The sequence below is a fragment of the Myotis davidii genome, unplaced genomic scaffold, assembly GCF_000327345.1.
Source record: "Myotis davidii unplaced genomic scaffold, ASM32734v1 scaffold18, whole genome shotgun sequence".
NCBI lineage: Eukaryota > Metazoa > Chordata > Mammalia > Chiroptera > Vespertilionidae > Myotis > Myotis davidii.
Window position 1 is genome coordinate 860021 of NW_006292696.1, and position 11106 is coordinate 871126.

The window sequence follows — 11106 nt, forward strand, 5'->3', positions numbered from 1 at the left end:
AGATGGCTGTCTTCTCCCTGTGTCTTCACTCTGCGTGTCTGCGTCCTAATTTCTTCCCGTAAGTACACAAGTCACATTGGACTAGGCCCCACGCTAATGACCTCATTTAACCTTCATTATCTCTTCAAAGACCCTGTCTCCAAATACAGTCACATGCTGAGGTGCTGGGTGTTAGGACCTCAACATGAATTTGGTTGGGGGGGTCCCCACTTAGTGCATAACAGCCCCCTGCTCCCCAGAGAACCCCGGGAGCCTTCACATTGCCAGACTTTCCAGAGACCAGCACAGACAGCAATCAGGATACAGGGGAGTCGGAAGCCCCAGGGAGATGCCATGACAAGTCTGGGAATACCCACTGTGGAGGGTTAGAGGAGGGAGGTACGTACGGTCCATTAGGGTGGGACCCAGGTAAGAGCCAGGAGCACCCAGGGCCCAGCCACACAGCAGCCGCTCATCTTCAGTCCCAAAGGTGTGACTGACCAGGTTACATAAGAGAGTCTGAAATCACACCCCACATGGGTATCAGGGTTCAGAGTGAACTCTGGACTTCAGCTGTCCCATAGGCATCATGGCCAACACGTGGGGACATTTTAAACACAGGTCCCCCACCTCTGGCAGGATCCTCCAAGTTCTGCTACATTTCCAGGAAAAACCCAACAGCCTGACAACCTCTTACAGGACGGTACCCGGGTCCCCCGGCTCCCCACGTCCTCCTTCGTGCCCCAGAACAAGCTGAGAGGACACCTGTGCCTGCACTTCACCTCTGAGGACCTCGAGGTCCGTGAGGGTGTGGTTGTGAGGACAGACTCCTTGGCACGCACCAGTCTGGGCTTCGGCACTCCCTTTGCAGAATGTCAGCGCTGAGACCATTTCTCAGCACAGCCCTAAAGGAGTAACACATTCCTAAATGCTGTGCCAAGGGCCTCCGTCCCATGGGGAGAAGGAACTGGCACCCCAGGAACAGGTCCAGTGACAGATCCCCAGGACTAGTCCCAGGCTCTGCAGCAGTGAGGGAGGCCAGCAACAGATCCCTCCTGGGAGAGTGGCCCCCGGGGCAAGACTTGGGGAAGGGAGATGGTGCCCTCTTGTGATCAATCCTGGAAAATCAGGCTTCTTTACTTATAAGGACTTTGTGTTATTATTAACTAGAGGCCTGGTGAACAAAAATTCATGCACTGCCACCACCGCTACTGCGCTTGCAACTGTCAGCCCGGCTTATAGCTGAGCGGAGCTCCCCCTGTGGGAGCTCACTAACCACCAGGGGGGCAGCTCCTGCGTTGAGTGTCTGCCCCCTGGTGGTCAGTGTCTGTCACAGCAACCGGTTGTTCCTGGTCAGGATTGTACATCTCGAAATGCACTTTTCATCCCACGACCTCACTTAATCCTTGCTCTGAGATGCATATCGTCATCATACTTTTGCCAAGGCCCAGAGAGGTCAAGCAATACCTATTAAAACAATAATAGCAGTAATAATACACCTATTGCTTATTGAGCTCTTACTCTGTGCCTGGCACTTTGAATCTGGTTTGTGAGAGTCAGAGATTGGTTTGTGTGAGTCTTGTTGTCCTGGTGCAGATGGAGAGCAGTTCAGAGCATTATACATGTGTCTGGGGTCCCGTAACTGCTAAGCAGCTGCATTAGGAAGCAAGCACCAGCCCCAGCCCCAGCCCCAGGCCAGCCATCTCCCTTCGGAGCCTGAAGACAGCATTGTCCAATCCGAGCCCCAGAGCCAACAGCCTCTCTGGAGGGACCATCTCCTGCCTCCTGGTATGCCCCACGGAAACTCAGTGGAGATTTTTTCCTGCTTCAAGGAGAAGGCTTCTGGGCTCCCTGAGAGCTGCCTCTCTCAGAAGCAGACAGCAGGAAGGGCGCCCTGAAATTGCAGTAGGATGTGGTCTGATGATCCAGATAAAGGATGTGGAATGAGGTGCTCTGGTCCTAAAAGAAAGCTGCTGACCATGAGGCAGCTGGGGGAGGCCAGAGGAGGACAGTCTGGCCAGCTGGCAGCCCGTGTAAGCCAAGGTCATTGCTCCGAAAGGACAGTGGCCAAAAAAGGGGATCCAGGCCTGTCCTTGCATTTTTCATCCAGACCGCCCCTCTCAGGGTCATGGGAGCAGGCAAAGTAGAAACCAACCTAGTCCAGACTTGCTCCTTGTATGTGAAATATGGGAATGGCACTCAAATGAACTCACTCTGGGGATAGAGGCATGTCAGGTGTACTCTAGCCTGTGGAAGGCTGGAAGGACCCACAGCTCCGTTAACTTAGAGGCTGTCCCCTCTGACCCAGACCATGTAACACTCCTACCTCCCAGGACCGTGTGTTTCCCTGGCCTGCTCATCCCAGAACCATTTCTGACAGAGAGGCATGCACATGTGCTTGCATACCTCCAGTGACAAGAACCTTCCCACCTCCCCAGTCATCGCCATGGTCTCGGTCAGCGTGGAGGTCCTTCCCTTGCTGAAGTGAAAGCCTTTTCATTTCCCCTGGTTCCTCCACTGCCCATGAGATACAAATAGTAGCCCTGGCTTCCGTGGGTTCCTTCCTCTAGGCTGGATACATATGCCCCAGACCCCCAGCAGGCCTTGGGGACTGAATTTTTAAGCTTGTTTCCCTTCCTGCACAACTGAGCCCTGATTTCAAGACCCCACCATGTCTTTGGGGTCAGGACCCCTTTAAAAATCTAATAAAAGCTGTCAGCCATCTCCATGAAAACCATGCATGTCCACACAAAACACAATATACTAGAGCAGTGGTTCTCAACCTTCCTAATGCCGCGACCCTTTAATACAGTTCCTCATGTTGTGGTGACCCCCAATTTCATTGTTACAAATTGAACATAATTAAAGCATAGTGATTAATCACAAAAACAATATGTAATTATATATGTGTTTTCCGATGGTCTTAGGCGACCCCTGTGAAAGGGTCGTTCGACCCCCAAAAGGGTCGCGACCCACAGGTGGAGAACCTCTGTACTAGAGGGTCCGTGGACTCTAGGAACCCTTCTTTAGTGTGCGTCCCAGTTCCTAGAAAGTAGGCGGCCTTTAGGTTTAATCCCTGTATTCCACAAATGTTTACGGAGGGCTTCCTACGTGCCAGGCACTGTTTAAGGTCCAGGATGGAGGCGTAAACAAACCAAATTCCAGCTCCTCAAATTTAGTCTAGACTCGCAGTGGTTCTCAACCTTCTAGCCCTTTAAATACAGTTCCTCATGTGGTGACCCAACCATAAAATTATTTTCGTTGCTACTTCATAACTGTAATGTTGCTACTGCTGTGAATCGTAATATAAATATCTGATATTCAGGATGGTCTTAGGTGACCTCTGTGAAAGGGTCCTTTGACCGCCAAAGGGGTCGCGACCCACAGGTTGAGAACCACTGGAGAGGGAGACAGACACAAACAAGAAAACCAACATGCTGGTCAAGATGATGTTAGATTGCAACAAATTGCAAGAAAGCAAGTGAACTCAAGTGCACAGTGAGTAACAGGATGAGGATTGGGAGGTCAGGGAGGGCTTCCCGGGGGGTGACCTTTCAGCGAGAACTGATGACAGGAAGGCAGTGGGGACTAAAGGGTCTGAGGGTCAGGCTGGAGCAAGCTGGGGAGTCAGGCTGAGGCAGGAGGAGTGTGAGATCTTCATGCAAGGAAACGGGGTGGGGTGCTGCAGCCTGGAGTGAAGTGGGGGGTGAGGGACAGGGCCCAGGGCCCAGGGGCCAGGCCAAGTGAGTGCATATCTAAGTATAGTGAGTGACACAGGAAGATATTTAAAATATCATTCTTAAACATGGCAGAAACATGCTCTTATATCTCTATGAAGAACCCTGGACAAGTAAAGAAGAACCTAATAAAAGCAGTTGCCTAGAAGAGCTAGATTCCTCAATGTTTACATTTTAGGTTGTTTTGAGACTTGAACCACACGTGTATATCACCTGTACTGGCTTCCTGTGGATGCCATAACCAATTACCACAAACTGGGGGGCCTGAAACAAGAGAAATTTATTCTCCCGAAGTTCCAGAGACCAGAAGTCCAAGATCAAGGTGCTGGCAGGGCCAGGCTCCTCTGAGGGCACAAGGGAGCATCTGTGCCTCGCCCCTTCCATCTTCTGGCAGCTCCCAGCATTCCTTGGCTGGCAGCTGCATCCCTCCAATCTCTGCCCCTCGGTCTCTCCTCTCTTGTCTGTCAAATCTCCCGTGTCTCTCTCTTTTTTAAAAAATATTTTTAAAATTGATTTTTAGAGAGAGGGGAAAGGAGATAGAGAGAAATATCAGTTTGTTATTCCACATATTTATGCGTTCATTCAATGATTCTTTTTTAAAAAATATTTTTATTGAATTTTTTAAAGCTAATTCTCTTCTCTTTTTTTAAATGTAGTTTTATTGATTTCAGAGAGAAAGGGAGAAGGAGCGCGAGATAGAAACATCAGTGATGAGACAGTCATTGATTGGCTGCTTCCTGCATGCCCCCTGCTGGGGATCGAGCCCACAACCTGGGTATATGCCCTTGACCGCAATCTAACCTGGGGCCCTTCAGTCCACAGGCCAATGCTCTATCCACTGAGCAGAACCAGCGAGGGCCATTCATTGATTCTTGCATGTGCCCTGACCAGGAATCAAACCCTCTACCGTGGTGTATTGGGATAACACTCTCAGCAGCTGAGCCACCGGCCAGGGCTCCCTGGTGTATCTCTTATGAGGGTATTTAGCATTGATTCAAGGCCCACCTGGAAAATCCAGGATTTGTTCATCTCAAGATCCTTAGTCACATCTGGAAAGACCCTTTTTCTAAACAAGATCAAGTTCACAGATTCTAGGGATTAGGATGTAGACATGTCTTTTGGAGTGCCACCATTTGACCCATCACAACACCTATTTAAAAAGATCAAAGTAAACTTTAAAATCTTGTTCTAGCGTGGCCGGTGTGGTCAGTGGTTGAGCATTGACCTATGAACCAGGAGTTCATGGTTCGGTCAGGGTACATGTCCAGGATGCAGGTTCAATCCCCAGTAGGGGGCAGGCAGGAGGCAGCTGATCAATGATTCTCTCATCACTGATGTTTCTGTCTCTCTCCCTTCCTCTCTGAAATCAATAAAAATCTATTTGTTAAAAAAAATCTTGTTCTAGCTCTGGGGTGTAGACAGACCAGTGGATGCCAGGATGAAGGGAGAGGAGAGGAGGGAGTCGGAGGAGGTTGGGTATGTGTGGAAACAGACCCACAGGACTCACACAGGGGTCTGACGTAGGAGGGAGGACAAGTCAGAAAGCGGCATCCCCACCCCCACAGCCTCCCTGGGTCTGGCTCGAGTCAATGGGCAGACGCTGCTGCTGTTGCTGAGGCTGGGAAGATTGGAACATAAGGGGGCTGGAGGGCGGTGGGCAGTGAGACACAGCAGGGAGAAATTTTAGACATTTCAAGGTAGAAGGTACCACGTAGCTAGCTGGATGTGCGCGCAGCGAGGGCTGCAAAAGCCTTTAAGGAAATGGAAGCCTTGGGTGGCCAATGGGCCCAGGTTGCCGAAACCTCATCACCGCCCACGTTTCGAAAGCACGGAGTCTGCTGACGAAGCCCAGGCTGCAGCGTGTCACAGGGGGTGGCTGTGACTCAGCTTGGGAAATCTAGGTTCCTCCCAGCCTACACTTATGCAACCAATTCTTTGAACCTAAATGCAAGACTTCTCATCTCCCATGTAAATTTCAAGATCCCTGTGACTAATCTTTCCGCATTAATTCTGCCTCCAAACCCAACAGGACAGAACACACAGGATGATCCCCTCCGTGGGGGAGAAAATGACTGTGCGCACATTTATAAAACGATGCTAATCTTCACGGAGGCGTTCAGCTGAGCGCTGCATACTGTCTTTCATTTAATTCTCTCAGTAACACTTGGAAGTCGGTGCTGTCGTTACTCTCCTTTTACAGAGGAAGAAAACGAGGCTCCGAGAGGGTCAGTAACTTGCCTACAGTCTCCCGGCTGGTAATTGCTGGGCAGGGACTTGGGCCCGGGCATTCTCGGCCTTTGTGTCTATAATCATCATGGTCACCCCCTCCTTCATGCCCTCTTGTGGATGTAGGTGCCTAAGAAAATGTCAAGGAGGTTCCAGAAAGCTGTTGCAGTGGTTGGTTCTGAGAGCGGCGTGGGAGGGAGTACACACGATACGGTTCTGTATTGCTTTGAATTGTCTGCAAGGAACACACTTTTAAAATTAGGCATCTATTCATCCAAAGAAAAATCTGGAAGAACACCCACCGAAATGTCAGCGACAGTTAAATCTCGGAGCGTGAGCACGGGAAACTGCCTACCTTCTACATTACATAGTTCAGTGTTGTTTCCTGCTTTTGTAAGCAGAACAAAGTCATTAAGACCCCAAAAAGGAAGAAGAAAAAGAAGGCTAGAGAGGAGGAGGGTGACTCGGCAGCTCTTCTGGGATCCCTAGCAGCTCCCAAAAGAGGTCCCATCTACTTTCACGAGCCCCTTTCCCACCTTGCCCCCTCCTTGCACACATCCTAACCAGAAAAACCTGTCTCTCTGCTCCCAGCCTCCAAACCAGGCTTCTGCCGACCAGATCCCACCTGGCTACAATCTCTCCTCCCCTCTACCAGCGGCTGTGTAGTTTATGGACCATCTTCCCAGGCCAGCTCAGGTGTAATCCCAGCGACACTGTGAGCTGGATAGTCTCATGCCCATTGTACAGATGGCAAAGCTGAGGCTCAGATAAGCTAAGATCCTTGCCCAAGGTCACATCACCTGTCTGATTGCTCCTGAGCCCGAATTCCCTGGCCAAGCCCTGCATCAGTTCAAGTTCCTGTCAGGAACTCGAGTTTCAGGACCTGAGGCTGACCTGTTGAATCTTGTTTAGCCACATGAAAGAGCAGCTGTGTCCCGGTTCTCTGAAGAGCCCAGCCCTGCGGCATCCCAGCATGCTCAGCGCAGACAGGCACCTGAGACTCACTGGAGCCTCTCCCCGCACAGCTCAGCCTGGGCCTGAGCCTGAAGAGAGAGCAGAATGGGCCCAGACCAGGAGGGTGGGGAAAAGCCTGGAAAGGGGCAGACAGCCAGCATGCTGACAAGGCAGGAGCAGGCAAACCCTCCAGTCTAGGGTGGTTTAGGGTGTGGACTGGAGAGGAATCCTGGGCTTCCTCAAGCCAGTTCAGTTCCTTCTGGTGAATGTTTGCCGAGAGCCCACTCTGTGCCAGGCCCTGGGATAAGCAAAGGGGATCCAGGGATAAAGTAGACTCAGCTCCTGCTCTCATGAGCTGTCTGGGGAGGCCAGCCCGGAAGGAAGACCATGCCTATAGGCCTGCAGTGTGGAGGAATTATTTTGGGGATGGCACTGGGCCACAGGGTGTGGGGCCTTCGATGCTAGACTAAGCTGTCTGGGTCTTCTCTTGTCTGCCCAGGAACCACGGGATATTCTTATGCCCATTGTACAGATGGCAAAGCTGAGGCTCAGATAGGAGATCTTAGAGCAGGGGAATAGCTGGCCCAGTCATCTCATTTAGAAATGGAATCTTAGACCTTGGCTGGGTAGCTCAGTTGGTTAGAGCATCGCCCCGATGAGCCAAGGTTGCAGGTTCAATCCCTAGACAGGGAACATACAAGAATCAACCAATGAATGCATAAATAAGTGGAAAAACAGATCTAAGTTTCTCTCCCTCCCTTCCTCTAAAATCAATAAATTTTTTTAAAAAAATTTTTTTAATGGAATCTTGTGACCTGTGACCTGAAGGGCTCCTGAGCCATCACTGAGGCAGGCACAAGTGGGGATGGGGTAGCATAGGAAAGTGGGGACAGACAGCAACCCCTGGGTGGGACCCTCTTGGTTGTAGTGAGACTGGGTGAGCCCCACAGAGGTTAGGAAGGGAGTTCAGTTCCAGAGAAAGAGCAGGCAGAGGTAATGGGGCTGCATGGGGAGTGGGGCTGACCACGGGGGTGATTTCACTTTCTTTTGGCTTTCTGTGTTTTCCCCTTTTCTGCACTGAGTAACTAGAAGAAGGGGCCAAGCTGGCATTGTTTGAAGATCCTGGGAAGAGGATCTGGTGGCCCTGCCTCACCCGAGGCACAGGAACAGCTCCTGGGCAGCTGGAGAGAGTGAGCAGGACTCCTGGGTGGGGGAGGCTTGGTCGGACGGACACAGGGAGCTGTGGCCCTGGGCAAATCTGGCCCCTCTGAACCTCGGCGTCCTCATCTCTGTGTGTGTGTAGGGCGGGGGCTGGGGGTGGTGGGGAGAATGATGCTGTGGCAAGAGGCAGTGGGTGGAGTGGAGGCGCCTGGGGGCCCCCAAACCCTCCGGCTCCCAGGTGTGTCTGTCCACGTCATCTTCCGCCCGGGCGTGGGCCAGCTCAGCACAATCTGGCAGGACCAGCCTGGGTGCCCAGCAAAGGCAGGCTGGGTTCTGGCCCCTCGCTGCCCGCCTCCCCAGCCTGGCCCGGCTGCCCCAGTTTGTGGACAGCCTATTTCTCGTGGGGCAGCCCAGTCAAGTGAGGAAGTCTGGCTCTCGCTGAGCAGGTAAAGGCCAGGACTCGCTCCCGGATGAAGCTGTGGCAGAGCAAGCCCTGGGCACCGGGAGGGCTCTGTAGGAGCTCACTGAGTTCCCCTCTCCGGGCCTCAGTTTCCCCTTTGTCTACTGAACCAATCCACTCATTCACTTTCTCTTCTACTGAGTATGAGGCCTGCGATAGCATCCAGGACACCGTGAGCCCCTTCCCGGCCTTTGGGAGTGTCCAGCGAGGTCCCTCTGCAGCCCGGAGTGGCAGCAAAGCTGGAGGGGAGACAGCTCTGCCTGGTGAGGTGGGGCCTTGGCTTCCGTCTGCGTCCGCCCGGGAAGACGCCCAGGAGAGGGCGGCAGAGAGCAGGATCCGCGGAGGGAGCCCGTGACCTTGGCCGGCCGTCCGCTGAGCGGAGGCCTGGAGATCTCAGCCTCACTGCTGTCAGGAGGATGTTTCGCAGGTGCCTCTGCTATGTCAGCGTTCTCTCACCTGGGCCCCGGCCGCCCACACCCCCGCGCTCTCCAGCCCCGGGAGGAGCCCTCCCAGGGCGGCCTTAAAACTGGGGAGGGTGGTCCAAGGGCGAGGAGAGAAGGAGCAGCTGTGACCAGCGTGGACCATCCATGGCGCAGGGTCACGGGTCACCTGGAGGAGCAGTGGGCTCCCTGCAGGGTCTTTGACCAGGTCTGGACGTGATCCCTGTGTGTTTTCTACAGATCATGCTGGTGCTGTGGGGAGGACAGACCCACGCACACACTCAGACACACTAACACACACTTCTTCCACAGAAACCACGCCCTACGCACATACTCAGATTCATATATGTACCAGCACGTTCATATACTAGCACACACACCCCATGACCTACTCTGACACTTTCATACAAATACAGCTGAATGCACACACCCATTTTCACACCACACACACTCACAAGCACTCTCACACTCACACTTGGGTACACACACAGCTCACACACATTCATATTCTCAAACACATGCTGATGCACACCCATTTTCTTTTTTTAAAATATATTTTTATTGATTTCAGAGAGGAATGGAAAGGAAGAGGGGGAAAGAAACATCAATGATGAGAGAGAATCACTGATTGGCTGCTTCCTGCACAGGAATTGAGCCAGCAACCTGGGCATGTGCCCTTGACCAGAATCGAACCTGGGACCCTTCAGTCTGCAGGCTGGCACTCTATCCACTGAGGCAAACTGGCTAGGGCTGACGCACATCCATTTTCCCACGCAGTTCACACAAGTACACATGCAGCTCTTACATCTGTCAGCCACTCACACTATTGTACACTCACACACTGGCACCCTCACACATCCACATATGTGGGGACCTCCCTGGAGATGAGCAGGTGGAGCCAGATGGAGGCTGTCAGCTCTGGACCCCCAGGCACCTGTGACCCACTGCCACCCACCCGCTTCCCAAGGGGATTTGAGATGATGGTTTAGAAGATTACATTTCAAATAAAACAGGATAATGAAGAAGATGAAGTAGGAGGCAAAAGCATTAAAAGCATAACCCTCAGTTCTCCAGGCCCAGGCCTTCAAACTTTGTGACCATCTGCTGACCACGTGCTGCTTTGTGACCATCCCACTGCCCTCTGGCCCTTGGAGACCTCGCTCTCCCCAGGACTTACTCCCTGCCCACATGTCTAACTCTGCCTGGGGTGTTAGGGCACCCCAATGTCCACAGCTTCCCAGCATGTGAGTGAGGCTTCAGGATACAAGGAGCTTTGGATTCTGTGATGCAATATATTATATGTCAATGCAGCTTGAGACACTTGGAATATGTGATAAGACTTCCTCACATTTGCATAGCAGCTTACACACCATAAAGCACTTTCATAACAGTAATAGTAACAGAAATAATATCCCCTTTACAGAAATGGAGAGGAATACATAAAATGCAGCATGATAGCACAAGTTAAAAATAGGAGAAGGATGAAGAAAAACAAAGGCAAGTGGGTTATAAAATGTAAGAGACCAGTAGATACACATCATATATGCACAGAGCAGCATGAGGTGCTGTGCTGCCATTTCTTGGGCGCTGATGCTCCGTCAGACCCCAAAGAAGCAGGGGAGCCATGCCATTAAATCCTCACGAGTATCTTCCCAGTGAGATATTGCTACTTCGCAAATAAAGACAACGAGCCTTAGGGAGGTTAGGGGCCCTTTCTAAGGCCCCAAGGGCTCTAATTGTAAAGTCTCCCCACTGGACCCCAAGTCTACCCTGCACTCTGGAATGTTCTTCCCTGCCCCTTTCTGGATGCAAACACCCATTTCCTCCTCCACATCTCAGCTTAAATGTCACCTCCCGGGAGAGCCCTTCCCTGACCCCTCACCTCTTCCCTCTCTGAGAGTTCCTTTGTAATGAGTGTCCTCCTTAGCATCCCCCACAGCTTATAATGAGGCGTTTACTCCACGCCCATCCCCCTCCCTCACCGAGCTGGGATGGCATCTGTCTCGTTTGCTGCTCCATGGGCAGCACCTGGATCAGAGCCCGGCACACGCAGGGGCTGACACGTTGGTGAATGAATGACAACCGTGCTCAAAACCATGAGATCGCCTTGCCTCCCTGGAAGATGTCACAGACCCTTGACTCCCAGGAC